The sequence below is a fragment of the Condylura cristata genome, unplaced genomic scaffold (assembly GCF_000260355.1).
Source record: "Condylura cristata isolate star-nosed mole 26May11 unplaced genomic scaffold, ConCri1.0 scaffold00009, whole genome shotgun sequence".
NCBI lineage: Eukaryota > Metazoa > Chordata > Mammalia > Eulipotyphla > Talpidae > Condylura > Condylura cristata.
Window position 1 is genome coordinate 40,448,212 of NW_004567110.1, and position 19,138 is coordinate 40,467,349.

Below are 19,138 nucleotides of genomic sequence, written 5' to 3' on the forward strand. Positions count from 1 at the left end.
TGCACGGGATTATGGTGATGGCACACGGGTGACTTGGTGATGGGAAACCCACAGGGATTACAATTGAGATGGAAAAAAAAATGTACAAAATGATGTAAAAATAAACTATTGTAAAATAAAAAAAATATGATTTCTAACCTCTCTAACATTCTTATTACCAATAAATAAGAGTGTGCCAGGTACATAACAGATATATAATGCAATTCCTAAATTATGTCGATTAAAATCCATACTATCTTTGCTTTAAGCACTGATGATAGAAGTAGATTCTAATTGCATTAGAACCATGAATAATCTGGAGTAAATGTTAGCTAAAACTACAAATTATCTATTGATTAAGACATAGAACATGTCTGAGAGTTGAATTTACTTTCTGATAACCCTTAATGCAGAAGTGTGATAAAGGCTTATTTAGGGCATGTTATCATTTCGTAATAGTTAAGGAAGAAACTGAGGGGAAAGCATGTAAGATTTGCAAAGCTCTGGGTGGAGCTTGATTTATCTACATGGAAATAGCCAGAGAATGACAGAAGGGAAGACTGTTCTTCTGGGTTAAGCTCACTCTGACAAAGAGGTTGAAGAAAGAGGTTGAGTTCTAGGTTTCAAGTATCCTCATTCCAAATTACCTGCTCTAATGAGAACAGGCATTGTACCTTTAAACACATGGTGAACCAACATGATGTCTAAATGTGGCTTGGTAAAAGTTCAATTAAATCTGATCAATAGAATAGTTCTTTTTGCTTTTTTGCTGGAATAATTCTGATGGAAATAGACAGTGGAATTGGAGTGGATTGCATGTGCTTCTTTTTTTGCTCTAGGTTCAAAATATGCCACCTTGAAACCTTACTGAAATTATGAACTTTTTTTTTTAAATAAAGTTAAGTACTAACATGTAATAAGCTGAATGTGTTAGGAGCCAGAAAATACATGACAGTAATTTTAAGGGAAGGTTGCATTATTACTGAGAAAATTTCCAAAACTGTGTTTGCTCTGAATAGTAGTTTGAGGCTATTATAACCTTTTCAGTTATGATTATAGTTAAACAGAAATTCACTTATTGTCTTCATCTGATAATACTGAAGACTTTACTCATGGAAGTTTAAAATTATTTATTCTATTAAAATGCCCACACAACCTTAAACTTTATTTTAAATAGTAATATACAGTATCTATAGGCTGGCAACATTTTGACATCTCTTCCTTTTTATTTTGAATTCCCTCCTTTCTCTCTTTGTCTTCCTTCCTTTCTATAAAGTAAGTCAATGGTCATGTAACAGACAGTAGGAATCAAAACCCTTATATTCATTACAGGGATTAGAAATGCAAACTAATTCTAAAGGCTGTTTACCTTATTAGCTATGTGACCACGGGTAATTTATCCCATTAATCTCAATCTCAGTTGGTCCATTTGTAAAAGTTCATAACAATGCTCAAATCTTAGAATTGTTGTTAAGGGAAAGCCACTTGGTTTTAGAACAGATTTTAGCACAAAACAAGCCAATTTAGTATTATTTTTTCCTTCTCTGGTTACATAAAATAGTATTTCTACTAATAATCTGAAGATTTAATATTCACTGGTGTGGATAGCTAATTAACTAAATGGAGAGAAGAATTGCTATAGTAATGATTCCATTTATTTCTTATTTAATTATTTTTTTAATTAAAACCAAAATCACACTTCCTGGAATTATCTGTTATGGAAACATATTCCAAAACCATAATGCTTTTGAAAAAAAAACACTAACCATTAGAAATTAAGGGGACTAAGAAAAGGCTAAAAAGAAAACTTAGATTGTATTAATCTAAAAATGAAGTTAATGGTGATATGTGTGAATATTTTGCAGAAGAATCACACAGAAAGTACCTCAAGTACTTAACAGCATAACTGAAATTCAAATGACAGCAAGTGACTAATTCTTAGAAACTTCACTAAAATTAAAAACATAAATGCTTTCTTTTTTCCCCTCGCTTTCTTGTAGGAGGTGAAAGAATACTCAGTAGGTGTCAGACTATTTAAAAAGCAGATTATAGTGGTGATATTTGAGAAGCATAAAAATACCGAGACAGAGCTCATAAAATGACCCATTTAAAATAAACTTCATCCTTAATAGAAACTTAGTGGAAATGCATTAAAATGCAGTGTACTTTTAGTAGAGAATTTTCTGTCAATTTTAGTTATTGCCTTTCAAAATGATAGCATATAACAGCACATATTGCTATTACATTGAAAATTATATACATAATGTTCTAGTTTGAAACAAAAATTACTACCTCACTTAAACCCAGTTAATGTGCATTTATATGTGTGTAAATAAAGTTCATACATAATTGTATGCATGTCAGCATTACATCAGTGCACTTAGATTAGTATATTACTTAGCCCAAGTAACCCATCAGAATTGTTAGTATTTTTTTTATTAATCATGCAATCCTTTGGGTAAGAGGCATTTTTCTCTGGAGAAGATGTTGTTAGACACAAAGATACACAAACTGGAATAGGGTAAAAAACACACAAACATGGTTTACCTTTTTATTAAAGTTAGAAACTTGCTTAACATGTCCCTCTCAATCTAGATGGTTCAGAGTCCAATGTTATCTATAGACGCATTTGTAATTTAGTAGATCCAAGCCTATTTCCATTTCCATGCTTCTCACTTAAATATATCCAGCTCCTATAACATGGGAAAACCAGAGTGGCCATGGCATGAAAGACATTTCAATTTTCATCCTGCCATTGAATAACTGTATGCACATTTAAGGGGGCAAATTGTTAAACTTCAAGAAATTCAATCCCTCCCTCCAGTCCCCCAAATGAGGATAATGCTTGCCCTGGCAACTTTAGAATGTTGGGGTTGTCCAAGACAGAAGGTATAACAAAATGCTTTGAAATATATATCATACTTTTAAAACAATTTATCATTGCTATTTCTGGATAAGGGAGTCCTCTTCCTCTAATATAGTCTGTATTTTTATGGTCAGCCCAAAATTTCAGAAATATCTATGAAAGTTGAACATTTTTTCAGCTTTTAGCAAAAACCACACATTCATAATGGCATGCTTCTTCTAAACAGTTATAAAAATAATATGTACACACTGAATGAATGTGAATGTAAAGTTTGGGATGAAAAGTAAGTAAAGACCAACCTGACCTTCTATTCCTAACCACTGATAATTGATTTGTAAATTTTCATTTTTTTTAAAGATGTATTTATTTATGCAACAAAAGCAGGAGTGTAGGCCAGAGATGTGGGTGTGAGAGGATTCGCCAGAGTCAGAGTGAGCAGAACAGGCAGATGGACTGAAATACACTGCTGAAGGGAGCAGCAGGCAAGATAGGAGAAGTCATGCTATGGGGTCACCTCCCTGGTTGGGGATAAAACTCATGCTGCAGCGTCTGTGGATAGCTTCATAGTGCTACATATCAACCCTTGTGCCACCAGATTTTTAAATTTTCTTTGTAAATTTTCCCTCTATGTATGTGATATTCAAAACCAAGTTGTGAACATGCTTTATTTTTTTAAATTATTCTCTTCTCACTTTAATATTTCCCAAATGAAATTTTAATTTGTTTTATATTTCATTTCCAAGTTTCAATATCATATATATTTTTTTTTACAAAAGAAGATTTATTTTATTTATGCATTCAAGACTGGGGTACAGGCCAGAAGTATGAGGGGTGAAAGCAGGCAGATCGACGGAGATACACTGCTGACAGGAGCAGTAGGTGGGTCAGGAGAGGTTTACTGTGCCATGTGAGTCACTTACTTGGCAGGGATGGAACTTTGCTTCAATGGCTGCAGGTAGCTCAATAGTGCTGAGCTTTTTAACTCCTGTGCCACTGGGGTGGACCCTTAAAGCATTTTTACAGTTAATCAGTGCATTAAATCTCAGCACTGTGAAGCTACAGCAGCCACTGCAGCACAAATTCCATCTCAGGCAAGGGGGTTGACCCCCATGGGGCAGCAGACCTCTTGTCTTGTCTCAACAGTATATCTCAGTAGATCTGCCTGTTCTGCCCCCAACTCTGTTTCTGCTATATCCTCTCATCTCCAACACTTCTGGCCTATACCCCAGCTCTTAAATGCATAAATAAAATAAATCTTTTTTTTTTTAAAGAACTTCATGATATTGAGATAATAAAGCAGGAGGAACCCCAAGATTCCAAATCATGATATTTGTTAACACAAACCTCTGCGTAAAAGTGTTATGAAATTAGGGCCCTCCCTGGTGGCGCAGCGGGTTAAAGCACCACATTAAGAAGATAAAAGCCACTTCTGCATGAGTTCAATTCCCACCTGCCCCGGAGGTGACCACATGGCGTGGCAGACCTCTCCTGACCCACCCGCTGCTCCCCTCAGCAGTGTACCTCCTAGATCTGCCTGTTCTGTTCCCCACTCTGTCTCGGGTGAAGCCTCTCGCCACCCCTGAGCCTCTAGACTGTACCCCAGTTCTGTATGTACAAATAAATAAATCTTAAAAAAAAAGTGTTATGAAATTAAAATAAAATGAAGCAGAACTAAAATAGACCTCATTAATCAATAAATGGCCATTTAAAAATATCAAATGTATAGTAAACTATCAGGGTTAGAGAAAGACTGAAATAAACATAATGATAAATTATATTCTTAAAACACTATACACTATATCAGTTTCAAGTTTTAAATAAAAGCATGGAAAAATTACAATATTGGGTTTATATTCTAATTTGGGATCATATAACTACCATTCTCCAGTTTCCAGTTTTTCTATGAAAGTACATTTTATTAAGTATATAGAGAGAAAGAGAAGAATGTTTGATAGTCTAAACAATTCCTTCTTTTCTTGCCTAACTCATTCTCCAAAATAAAAAGTGAGCAATACCTAATAGGTAATTCACAAAGGGACAAGTCTCTGTTCTGAAACACTGTATTTGAATGAGAATATTCCAAATTAGAATTTTGTGAGGTTTCAATATTCTTACATAAAAGTAAGATAGAGTAAAATTTATTATGCATTGTGAAATTTATTTCTCAAAGTAGCAAGGCCGATTAAGGCCAAAGAATGTGCTGGATTAAAAAAAAAATGAAATGGAACATGTACATTTTCTAAGTTGAAAGACAACTATACCACTTTTCTCACATAGCCACAAAGTAATAATATGATAGTTTAAAATATTTCTATATATAAATCAACATAAATGGTAGTCTGTAATAGATCCGTTTATAATACTATTCACATAATAGAGAATCATTCAAAACTCTTAAATACATTCTTTGAACGTTAGAAAGATAAACAACTAGAATTTTTTTTTTACAAAACTTGACTCTGGAGACAAATTCTTCAAAAGTTTCTCAAGAACTTGCCTTTTAAAATGAAACCTAACTCTAAGGTAATCAAGTCCTTGAAATAGCAAGAAAATGTTCATGACACATACATATGTACAGGCACATACATATACATAGTTGACTAAATATAACAGATAAAATATAAAAACTTTAATAAATGTGTGCACATGTGTGTCCATACGTATTAAAAGCAGTATTTTCATCACGTGTAATATTTCATCTTGAATCAGTGGGTTTCTCAAATTAATGCCTTGAGCTTTAGGTGAATAATTAATGAATCCAGTACTCGAAGGGGGAAATTTAGAAGAAACTTATTCCTACTATGATTAAAATTTGTTATTTCAACGAATAAAGTTAATGACAAAGTAGACTCATTTTTTTTGAAAAAATTATTGCAAATTTTACTGGATTCGTTGATCACCACAAAATTCTCAGTTGTGAACATCTGTGACTGACATATTAATGCAAGGACTAGTTTGCTTTTGTATTTAAGCAAAAATAGCCCAGGTAGGGTGGCGCAGCGGGTTAAAGCACAGCTCTAAGAAGCTAAAGCCACTTCAGCATGAGTTAGATTCCCGCCTGCCCCGGAGGAGATCCACATGGCCTGGCAGACCTCTCCTGACCGTCCTGCTGCTCCCTTCAGCAGTGTTCTTGTCAGTCTGCCTGTTCAGCTCCCCACTCTGTCTCTAGTGAATCTTCTCACTGCCCCTACACCTCTGGCCTGTTCTCCAGTTCTGTATGCATAAATAAATAAATCTTAAAAAAAAAAAGCCCGGGTCAATAATAAAGAATCTTATAAAACAAGTTTCTGTGGTTTTCAAGACCAACATAAATGATTATCATGCCAGAGCCTGTATATGTACCACTAATGTAGTTTTGATAGACTGATCTTTCTGGTATTAAAGTTTTCATGTTAATTTATACTTTTTATTTCTACTTATCAAGTCTATTCAGTAGTATCCACTAATAAATGAGATCCTGTATATTATAATACTTACATGCTCTCTCTAAATTCATTTAATTCAGTAAAATAAAAAAAGATATCATAGGCCAAAATAAAGTTCTTTCAGATGACATGCGATAGAATTTCAGGTTAATTTTCCTTTTTGGACAATAGAATGATATTACTGAGTCACTTCCCCGAAGGTTACATTAAAAATATATTTTGGTAAAGAGAGATAACTAACAAATCTTCAATGGGTTTTGTTACAGGAAGTAAGTATCAGCTCTTTATAAATTAAACTTCTCTTTTCCCAGGAACTTCAACATTGTAACTTGGGGGTGGGGGTGGGGGTGGAGGGAATGTCAATTTTTGCTTTTTATGAGGATCTTTCCATTTTATATGGTATTTATTTCTGAAATCAACATTTTATTCAGCAACCTTCTAACATTTCTGATAACGAGCCATTAAAAAGAGTGAAACGTGGTACAACCCAGAAAATAAAGTGCAGAACTAATAGCCAATTGACTTTTCCCAGGTCATCCAATCAGCTATTTACAGAGTTAAAAATAGAAGTAAAAGTCTAATTCCCACAGCTACGGCTGGATCAGAGCCTGACAAATAGGCATTGTGGTGGCTTAAACCGATCCTGCCACTGGCATTAGCTGCCCTGAGACAATTTCCCTTGAGGTTTAGTCACTTCAAAACTTGTTTAGCTGACATGCAGAGATAGGAAAAAGTTAATAAATATTTGCATAATGTGGTCTGGTTATAATTTGTTCATGAAAATAAATATGATAAACATTAAAAATATTTTTGAAGCTTCACTGTATTTCAGACATTGCAGTTTTCTGTTATTTTTCTTTAATCTTTCCAACAATCCTGTGATTTTCCTGCTTTAAATATCAGGAAACACAGAAGCTAGGTGACTCACCCTAATTCACACAGCTCGAAAATGGTAGAGGTGAAATTCCAGGTAGATGGAATTCAGAACATTAACTTATTTTATGAAAGACATCATTGGAAGTCAGAATTCCCCAAAATAAAAAAAAAAGTGAAATAAACAGAGAAAGAGACAGGTAACCAGTGATCAATAGACTTTGAATATAATGTTTGTAGCTTTTTGATTGATTGACAATTACCTAATGTGCCTAAAAGCTCTAAGAATAGCATTATCAAGTTGAACAAAAAACACTAATTTTAATCCACCCAAACACTAATCAACCCAATCACTTTTTTCATAAGATTGTAATGCTATTTTATTTCACTTTCCATTTATTAATTCAGGATTCAAATATTTAAGTATTTTGTCTGAAAATAGTGGTGATATTTCCCCCTAAACCATTGGTCAATGGTCTTTTTAGTGTCAGATTTAATTTTTGTTGTGAAAATGTGTTCATGAATTCCCATTGATATATTACAGGTACACTATTCTATCTAACCTATTTGTAACAGATATTGACTGATACTGTTTTCTCTGGTTTCCTTACCAAAACAAAGAGAGTGAAAAAGACTTGGAGGTGAGAAATCCACTTGCTGATATTTTAATTTTAAAATCTGTATCTTGCATTTTGAATTTTCTAAAAATACAAATCTGCCATAGTTGAAGAAATAGGGTAATGTCAGATGTTTTCATGTCTTGAATAACTGAACTCTGCCTAGGTGAGCATCTTGAACTGTTTATTACACATGCTGAGTCTCAAACTTTGATATGCATCACCAAATCCCCATGTCACCAAAATCTCAGAGGGAAAACAGTCTTGGGGTAGGGGGAGAGGCATGAACCATGCAGGCAGAGGTTAGTCCCATCCAGAATTCATCCCCAGCACAGCTACAAAAGTCATTACAGTGAATTTGTATAGAGTATCAATTATTTTGTTTTAGGAGAACAACTTTCAAAGTTAAATTGTATCAGTTCATTTAGTTGTTCAACAAATATTTTGTCAATGCTTATAATAAAGCCATGCATCAAACTAACTAGTTGAGTTTCAGACATTTCTATGTCCTTGATACTGTATATTCTTGTATTACAATAAGTTTAGATTTATTGTATGCTTATCAGAGTATATAATACTGATAGCCACCCCTAGAAAGCTAAATATTTATAAAATATATCCAATGATACTGTCTCATAAATTGATTTGCAATCCTGGAATGTTTTCTAATATGGATATGATGAAAGAAATGTAATTTAGATTTTTCTCTTACAGAATCACCAACCATGTCTCACAGAGCTTCTTAAGTGCATATTTATTATTGTTTATTATAAAATCCTCCTGTACTTATGTTAATTCTAGTACATGTGGGTGTGTCACAATAGTTAATGTCAGTGCCATTTCATTTCAGCTTGATCCACTGTAGGTAAGCACAAATTTGATGACTCCAAAGTATTTGTACAAGAACAACTCGCTTCCTATAAGTGATAGATTAACTTGACGAGCAGTCATTTATCACAATTTATTTTTGATGATAGTGTTAAAAAAAATGTGCTAGTGCTGTTTTCAGAAAAAATAAACCTCCTAAAATGTACTCTTCTCCACTAGGCATACATTATATTTAAAGGTCCAAACATAGAATTTTAGTTTTTCTAAAACTTTCATACTTTACTGTATATGCCACATTTTAACACATTTAAATCTTTTCAATATTTAAAATTTGATAGTCTTTAAGTCTGATTTTGGAGTTGGTGAATCTGACAGATTATTCTCAGTGACCCCATTTATTTATAAATTCAGATTCAATATGTCTCAATTCCTAACATATTTAAATGTCTGAATGGATAGAGAGTATTAACATCCTGGTAGTTTTTTCCACTACAATACAATTATTAGAGCATCTGACTGCTGAGTCCGTCCTGGTCAGTCAGCCAGATTCTACAGCATACTAGAGAAAGAACAAAGCAGGCTGTGTTGCAGTTACTACAGCAGTGGCCAAAAACTGACGCTTCTGTCCTGTCTCATGTCTACTGCAGTGCATTGTTTAAGATGTGGGTCTGTTGCTTATTCAAACAAAGGTCATAATGTTTATATGCTTGATGTATAGAGAGTTTACTCAGACAGCAGTAAGAGCAAAGGTAAAAAGGCGGAGAAATCCTGTTTTGAAAGTATAAGGTATGCCTATGTTCTTGCAAAACTTCAGTTTTTCAGTAGCTTCTCAAAAATGTTATAAACATGTTGCCTCATCCTTGCCCTTTTAACAAGTTAATGTGTAATTTGAGTAAAATATGATGCAATCCCCAGAAATCTCTATTGGATAATGTGGTCAAGACAGTCTTCTTATGAGTGTTAAAACTCTTGTCATATTCTGTTTGTAGTACAAATACTCTAAGATTATGTCTCTTAAAACACTTTGCTCATTGGACTTTATCTTCCTGTCGCACAATAAATTAAAAAGAATACACTAAAGAGAAACAAACAAAAAAAATCCAACAAAATAAGGATATACTATAATTCAGATGCACAAAATTGAACTAAAAAATGTGCCAGAACCTTCCCGGTGGCACAACAGGTTAAAGCACACCTAGGAAGATACACACGTGGCGTGGCAGACCTCTTCTGATGCACCAGCTGCTCCCCTCAGCAGTGTATTTCATCAGTCTGCCTATTCTGCACCCAACTTTGTCTCTGGTGAATCCTCTCATCATCCCAGCATGTCTGGCCTGTACCCCAGTTCTATAGGCATAAATAAATAAATCTTAAAAAAAAAAAAAAAAGTACCAATGGCCCTCCCTGGTGGTTCAGGCTGTTAAACTGTAGCACTCTGGGCACTATGAAGCTATCCTCAGCCACTAAAACACCAGTTCAATCCCTAGTCAGGGAGGGAACCCACCTCATGGCTCCCCTGCTCACTGCTCCCCTCAGCAGTATTTTAGTCAGTCTGCCTGATCTGTTCCCCCACTTTGTCTCTGGTGAATTCTCTCACCACCCTTGCACCCCTGGCCCTTCCCCACTTCTTATATGTAGAAATGAATAAATCTTTTTAAAAATGTACCAAATTTTAGGTGGCCTCCCTGGTGGCACAGGGGGTAAAGTCTCAGCTAGTTACCACCAGCCACTATAGCATAAATTTGATCCCCAACCAGGGAGTGAACCTACATGGTGTGGCCAACCTCTCCTGTCTTATCCACTGTTTCCTGTTAGCAGTGTATTTCAGTAAATCTGCCTATTTCACTTCCCACTCTGTCTCTGGTGAATGTTCTCATCCCCCACGCCTCTGGCCTGTACCCCAGCTCTTGTATTCATAAACAAATACAAATAAATTTTAAAAAAGACCAAATTTTAAATTAGTTTTATAAAAATGACTCATTGCTGGGTCTTAAAATGAAACTAACTAGAGATGTTCCTAACTTTCTAAATTGTTATAAGACTTACATCCGTGGTACACTGTATTTTTTTAAATGATGAAATCTATGACTGAGAAATTTAAGATATTTTAATGTTTATGTGTAGTATTTGTCCTCCATGAACCAGAAATGAAAAAAGTGAGAAGATTCTTTGCTCAGACTCTGTTAATGAATTCCCTTTTATTACTTTAAATTTATTTTTAAAAATAAGTTTAAAATTTTTACAAAAAATATGAAAATGCTATCTTTTGAAAAAGTTTATTATTTTTATATAATCTGTGTAAGTAGTCAAGTTATAAACATTTGTGCATCTTCTTTGGCCTAACAGTACCATTGTATAATACTCAAAAATAGGTAAATAAATTGGTATATCCATGCAATGGGATATTATTTGGTCATAAAAAAAGGAATCAACAATGTCAGTAACTAGACAAGTAGTATGTAATTCCACTTCTATGAAGTATCCAGAATAGACAGGAAACAGATTCATTTCCAGAAATTGAAAAGAAGGGATATATGCAGTAACTGCTAACAAAAATGGGATTTCCTTTTGAGGTGATGAAAATGTTTTGAAACTAGATAGTGATAATGGGTGAACAACCATGTGGATGTTCATAATGCCACTAAACTGTAATCATTAAAATGATTAAAATAGTTTTAAGTTATTCAGCTTTGAAAAGGTCTTTGCTCAGACTCTGTTAATGGATTCCTCTTATTACTTTAAATTTATTATTAAAAATAATAAAATGGGCCCTCCCTGGTGGTACAGTGGGTTAGAGCACAGCAGTAAGAAGCTTAAGCCACTTCCGCATGAGTTCGATCCCCGCCTGCCCCGGAGGTGACCACATGGTGCGGCAGACCTCTCCTGACCCTCCCGCTGCTCCCCTCAGCAATGTACTTCTTCGATCTGCCTGTTCTGCTCCCCACTCTGTCTCTGGTGACTCCTCTCACCCTCTGCATCTCTGGCCTGTACCCCAGTTCTGTATGAATAAATAAATCTTTAAAAAAATTTTTAAAAAATGCTGATACACACTATAACATGGATAAACATTGAAAATATTATTTTATGTGAACTCAAATCCAAAGGAACAAATAATGTATGATTCCACTTACTTGAGCTCTCTATGTAATAGGTAGATTTATAGACCACAGTAAGTAAAATGGAAATTACCGAGGTGGAAGGAAGGGAAAGGAAGGAAGGAAGGAAAAGGTATCATGAAGAGTTACTACTTAATGGGTACAGAGTTTCTTTGCAGGATGATGAAAATGTTCTGAAAATGGGCAGTGGTAAGGGTGGCTCCATCACAATGTTGAGCCACCATTGTGAGTGCACTCAATATCAGTGAATTTTATGCTTAAAAACAGTTAAAACAGTAAATTTTATATATATTTTGTCAACACACACAAAAAATTACTATTAAATAAAGCATGTATTCATCTCATATTAAATATAATTTTCAGAAAATTATATTTATTTTAGGATCTTATACAGTTATTTACACATTATGGGAAATGTAAACACAGCAGCAAATTAAGCTGTCTTCTTGAGTTTTCTGTTGCTCTAACTGTACATCTGTTATACTAAATTAGTGTTCTCATTATTTCTTCTTTTGAATACTAGTTTCAGTAGGAACATATTAGCTAATGTTGTGGCCTCATGTATCAGTTAAGAATTCTAAGGGAGGGCCTCCCTGGTGGCTTGGGATTTAGTCTCAGCACCATTACTGCTAAGGCCTGAGTTCAGTCCCTGAGGAGGGAACTAATCCACATGTGACACAGCAGATCTCTCTTGACTCCCCTGCTGCTCCCCTCAGCAGGGTATTTCAGTAGATGCCTGCTCTGTTCCCCACTCAGTCTCTGGAGAATCGGTCTCACCTGCTGCACCTCTGACCCACACCCCATGCAAAAATAAATAAAACTTAAAAGTAAATAAATAAATGAGCAATAAAAGAAAAATAAAAAAAGAATTTTAATGCATTCAATTGTTTTAGAACTCAGGAGGAATGATCATAACTTGTCATACTTTACTTAAGTTGATAAAAACAAATGTGTTATCTCCAGAGCGCCTTAACAGAAAGAAATAGTAAGTCTGAGGCAGACATACATAAGTCCATTCTAATAAAGTTGAATGTAATTTCCATGGAGACTATAGCATTGAACTGCTGGCAATGTTCTGCATATTTGGCAGTATCATATTGTAAGTCAGAGAACTGATTCTTTTTTTGTAGAAATGGCTTTGATTGGAAAGCCCTAAACAAATAATTTGGAATGTGTAACATTCTGAACTTTTGTCACTGATTCCTTTTTCATGAATCAAAGATCTCTGAATCATCAGTTTCACTGGTCATTTCATCTTTGTGCCAGTGCTGGTGAAGAGTTCTCATTTCAGGACTGAAAGCAGGGAGAACAATAGGAGAACCTCATTTCACATACCAGAAATGGTTGGTTAGTAAGGGACACACATATTGTCAAAGCTAACCCAAAACCCATATTCATAAACCCCTTGCTCAGCTGGGATTTAGTGGCCACTTAAGTAACATGTATGGGAATGTTATGTGTTTATGTCTATATTTAAGTAGTGGCTGAACACCCTTCCTTGAATTACTGAGGACATTGTTAAGACCCAAAAGTTTAAGAAGCACTGGAAAGATTAATTTGAAAGTATCCAGCAGGATGCCTTGAAAGGGGGTTTGTTGTTTGATGGGTATGTTACCTTCCTCAGCTTACTCTTCTTCCAGAGAATGAAAGGTTATTGAAAGCAGGTACAGTGTTTCCTTTCAAGCTTGTTTTGTTATACTTACCAAGCTTTTAATATGTATGAAGCAAGTAATAGATAAAAGCGTATAAGTTCACAATAACTTTAGTTGACTATAGTTATTTAAGTTATAGTTATTCACTATACTTTTTATTTTGCAAGGGTTTTACACTCTTCCATCGAATATTATTTTCCCTGGGGAATTAATAACTGGTTTATTCATTAAAATAAAATTGTTTAATAACTTATTTATACATAGATATTAGCATATACTCTATATATGCTAGGCACATGACTATAAGTTACAGGTATTAAATGTTATCAGTCATAGACCCTTTCCAAGGCTTTCTTAGCAGAGCAAAACATATTCACCCAAAAGGATAGACCAAGGTAGAAAGTACTGTGGGAATTTAAACAAACAAGAAGTGTTATCTGGTGTAAGAAGGCAGATGAGTATGAAATAGGATCCATGGAATATTGAATGTCTGATGTGAACAATGTTTCATATATAGCAAGGTGGAAGAAAGTAACAAACAAAACATCTAAACATAACACTTGGGCACAAATGAGAATGAATGGCTACTTGATTTAGGTTGACCACTGAGAACTAGATAAAGAAGTATATAGAGAAACTAAAGAGGCACCATGGTACCCAATACATATTACTTAATACTAGTTTTTTTTTTTAAGATTTATTTATTTATGCACACAGAACTGGGTGCAAGAGCAGTGAGAGGGTTCACCAGAGACAGAGTGGGGAGCAGAACAGGCAGATCAACGAAGGGGAGCAGTGGGCGAGACAGGAAAGGTCTGCCGTGCCATGTCGATCACTTCTGGGGCTTGAGATCGAACTCGCACTAAAGAGGCTATGACTAGCTTGCAGTGCTGCACCCTAACCTGTTGTGCCACCAGGGAGGACACTTAATACTGGTTTTAAACACATATCCTTAATGAAAACTAACATAGAAGACGTAACAGGCTGGGTGAAATTTTACAAAAAAGTCTGGTAATCAATTGGTCATTGATTACTTTTAAAAGTAGTACTTTTTCTACCCATTCTCAGTGGAGGCACTGGTTGGATAGACATGACATCATTTTCTCAATATTATTATCCTTGTATTTTTTTCTTTTCTATTTTCCAAAAACTGTAGCTAATAGCAGTAATGCAACACCAGAATATGCCTTTTGTTGTGAGAGAGCAACTCTTACTCCTCAATTTGAGCTCTCTAAATTATTGATAACACTGGCCACTACATTAAATTATTTTTTAATGTTATCGGGAAGGAGTAGATTGACTTCAATACAGTATTGTCAAATTGCAAAAGAATCTACAGTTCACTTAACATCTAATAGTGTACATTCTTCTATTTGTATTCCTCCTCCATTTCTGAATACCAGGTAGTTAATTTTTCCTTTTCCTGGAAAACATTTAAAAAAGAGCATATAAAGTCATAAATCAGTTCTTAGTCATGAAATCATAAATATATCTCTTCTAGTGTTCTGAATTTTAAAGTGTTCTTCAGAAATTGTTTTTAAATATTATATTCTAATTTCAGAAATCTTGTAAATTTAATTATCATCTCACTTGCACTTAAATGAAAATTCAAAATTTCTAGCTTATTTTCTTTCTTCCAAAAAAAAAAAAAGCAATGAGCCTTCTCCAACTCTTGTCTGTAACTTAGTTCATTTCACCTGTAAAATCACTAACAGATGTGATGTCTGTTTAGACAGCAGTTTCTTAACCCTGACCCATTTTCTTGCCAAAGTATTCAGTTTCAAGAAACCAAGTAATAAGCACTTTCAATTTGTGATCATCATTAAAATATTCTCATGCAGTACTCTTAATGTAAAGATGCTTTTTAAATTTACAGAAATTTTTATTGTACCTGATATCAATGCACTAAAATGGTATTGATATTTCTTATACCTTGAGTTAATTCCTTAAGAGTGAACTATTATATTAATATTTGTTATCATTTCTTATCAAGAATAATTATTGATATTGGCCAAATATTTTAAGGTTGGAATAGAAACGTGGTAGAATAAAAGGTTTTGTTCTTCTTCTTCTTTGTTCCCTCCTCTAGTTCACAAGCCTGAGTCCAAATTCTAGAATCTTGAAAATTTTATATTTCAGACCCAAAGCACACTCAAACAACAACAATAACAGTAATGATAACATCACACCAAAAATTAAATCAGCTTTCAAATTTTTATAATCCAAGGTAATATTTCCTGGAGTGGGTCACTTGAAGTGGGATTTGCCCACCCCCTCCACTCCTTATACCTCATATTCTGAATTGGAGACAAAGAAACCAACTCAAATCTTTCTAAAGTCTACTTTGTAAGAAGAGAATTTGAAATCAGAAAAGCAATATTGATATATTGTTTTCCAAAATCATTGTTCAAAAAGGAAGACAATTAGAGGTCAATTTTTTAGCTATAAAACCTGCCCCTCTCTAATTGACCTTCTGTTTTAATTTGCTAAAATAAAATTACATGGCTATGAGTCAGGCTGCCTCTCTAATTTCAAGTTTAAAGATAACAGATCTCCTTTTAAATAGAATACTGGCACACAGACACCCCACAGTCTGGCTTATTGCAACTGTTCTCCTTGGTGAAGTGGCACATTTGCAATCCCTACCACAGCCATCTTAACCATTTCACAGCATATTATTCAAATGTGCAACCCTAGGTGGCAACAGGAATAGGCATTGGAGCTCAATAGCAGGGGGTTTGTGGAGAAATTCTAGGACCAGAGATAGGGTTGGGTTTCCTAAACAGGAAGAAGAATTTGAGAGTTCTCTTAATAATCCAAGGCTTAGATTGAGAAGCTCTATCTCAGAGTCCCATTGGGGAAAGCCTTGTTGGAGATTTTGAGGGGAATTCTAGCTCAAAAGCACTGCTTGATTTGGGGGCAGGACTTGCCCCAAATCTTACACTGCTAGGTGCCTCATAAACCAGCAGGAACCAGAATGCTTCAAGAAAAACTGGATAGACTAGCCTTCATATTTTGACTTTCACCTATGCACAAGAAGCAAAATATGTAGGTGTACATATTGTTGTCCTCTCATACCCTTCCGGTAGACAGTGACTAAAATGAAGGCAGTTATGAAAAATCATGCTGGTGCTGAACTAAAAGCAAAATATTACTTGCCATGCAGTGGAGGGGAGGGGTTGGGGCAGGACACAGATAACAGTATATATAGAGAGAAAATTCCCTGTCTGGTGTAGTGCAATGCCCTTTCCAGATCCTTGACCAATTCAGTCCTGGAGCAAAACTGTAGAATAAAAAATGACAAAAGTTGACCCGTAAATGGGCATATCATCCCGCGATGGTGGGGAGAGGCGGCACGCGGGGGCGGGCAATCAATGAAATGATTGACAGAGACTGTGGTAAATGAAAGGAGAAGTGGAGACAAGTGCTGCTCAATCCAGGCTCAACTACAGGAAATAAAATAAGTTGTTCCCTTAAACAAGGATTCTTTCCAAAAGGTCGCTGTTGAAGTAGGTACTTGACATTGAAACGAGCGCAGATCCATTATGATAACTGGGAAGAGAGAGATTAGAGGTTGTAGAAAGAGAGGGAGGATTTCTGATGACTTCCTCAAGCAGCTCCCAAGGACCTGCTGCTCCAAACCCAGAAAATAACCAAGTGAAGGTTGAACGTAGAATGAATTAGTGTAACTCAAATTATTTCACATTTTGAGCCCTCTTCAATGTCTAAGGGAGTCTGGCATTGAAAAGCTTCATTATCATTAAGAGGATAGCGCCTGATCCCTCTCTTTGTTTGCCCAGTACCACAGCCTCTCAACCTTGAGCAACTGGCTGATTAACATTTCAGTTCCAGTTGTTACTCCTTTGCCCATTGCAGAATGCAGATGGAATAGTCCCTTCTCTTTGAATTGCAAACCCCATTATTAACCGATCGGAAAGCTCCATGCAATGTGACCGAAGCTAATAATAGCCGGCTACTTACCTTTCGCGGATTGAGTCAGCGCGGGTCCCCGAGCCCGCTGCCTAGGGCTGCAGAACCTCTGCTCCCGGCCGAGAGCGTGGTCAACTCCGCCGGCCCCCGCCCCACCTGCCAGCTGCAGCAGCTGCTCCCGCCGCCGAGCTCAGGCTGCATGAAGTCATCCCCCGCCCAGGACCGGATCACCACATTCCACTTCAGCCGCGGGGGGGGAGAGGGACCTCTCGCGGTCACTGGGAACGGCGCCTGGAAAACTGAGACAAAGACCGCTATCTCTTGGGGTTTAGATTTATTTTCTATGGATGGTTTTCTGGAGGAAGCGCCTCCAGATTGTGGACCGAGAGGGAAGAGCCAGAGAGACTTTCTCTGCGTAGCGCCTTCCTCCAAGTGTTCCCCTGTCACTCCCGCAGCATGGGCAGCTCCAGTCGACTGTGTGGGTTTCCCACCCTCTTCTTTATCAGTATTGTTCATTTTGCTGAATTTGAGAATGGGATTGTCTTTTAAGATAAACATGCAAACACTCCAGACCTGTTTAGACTGGCAACTAGTGTTTTTGAGTCCCTGGTGGCATGCTCCACTTTCCTTTTCAACACACATGGACACACTGGCAAACCATTCTGTGGCATGAAAGCTGGGACCTTTGGCCCTGTCGCCTTCGCTAGGGAACTGCAAACTCCCAAAGGACTGAGAAGTAGGGAGGACCAAAGAAAGCACTCAAGGAAACTGGGGTCATTCAAGGATTTTGCTGCTACTTAGTGATGCTCTTAGTGAGCAGATGTTCTCTTTCCTCCGCTCCCCCTCCCACCCCTCAAATCGGATTGACTGTTGTGACAGTTACAGCCTTTGGAAACCATGAAGCAGAATCCACACATTAAGAATGGCTGTATCTCTTTCCTTCTGGAAAAAAAAAAATCTGAATATGCCAGAGGAATAGTAGAAGTATAGAAGCACCTTTATTAAATTCCCCCCTTTACATGGTGCCAGGGATTAACAGGATTGCTAATTGCTAGTTGTCCCTCCCTCTTTTCCTCTCCCCTTCTCCCTCTCTCCCTCCCTCCACCCCTCTCTCCCTTCTTTCCTGCTGCTACCCCTTCCTTTCTCCTTCCACCCTTCCCTCCCTCTTTCTCATTTTCTCTCTCTTCTACTGACCAGATCAGCAGTTTGGGGAGGGGGAGGGCGGGAGAGTCAAGAGGGATTTGCTCTCTTTACAGCTGAACCAGAGTTTCTAATCCCAATGAAGATTCATTCCCAGGTAGAGAGTGTTCTTGAAATTAGGATTCTGTGCAAATGGAGCTCCACCATTCAGCTTGCCTTATTTTTGGACTTGCCCATTACTAGTCTAAGCCACTGTGTGGATTTGTCTAGCAACATAAACAATGTACTGCACAATGCCAGAGAAATAACCTTTTCAGTATTTTCAAAATTGCAAGGTTGTTTAACAAACAGACTCCCAAGGAAGCTCACTAAGATTTTTTTGGACCTAGAATATACTTTTTGAAAGTCAAAACAGTCTCATTCATCTCTCTCTGAACCACACTTTCATAACATTAGACTATTCATATAACCATAGGACAGGAGTCCTTAATTAGTATCAAAGGGTATGTGGAATCTGGATGGGAATATTGCATCTTTCATTTGACTAACATCTAGTTGAAAATTAGCATTTCTTTTAAATATAAACAGAGACAACAAATCACGATAATATTCACAAAATACACCTGTTAAATTTGTCATCAGTGGAAGTCACAGGTAATAAAATCCTATTACAATTTTCAATGTTATTTCAAAATAACACCACCCTGATGTT

The 19,138-nt window shown here is 36.2% G+C and overlaps 1 protein-coding gene across 2 annotated transcripts in view; it reads right to left on the reverse strand.

Moving 5' to 3' along the window:
- Positions 1 to 17,474, reverse strand: part of PKIA (protein kinase (cAMP-dependent, catalytic) inhibitor alpha) — a 71,585-nt gene extending 54,111 nt beyond the window's left edge. The window contains exon 1 of one of the 2 annotated variants that reach the window (XM_004679784.2): positions 17,338 to 17,474. The gene's annotated coding sequence lies outside the window, so the exon portion shown is untranslated. The remainder of the gene's footprint in view (positions 1 to 17,337) is intronic. The other variant, XM_012723092.1, reaches the window with a different exon arrangement.
- Between the last annotated feature and the right edge of the window lie 1,664 nt (positions 17,475 to 19,138).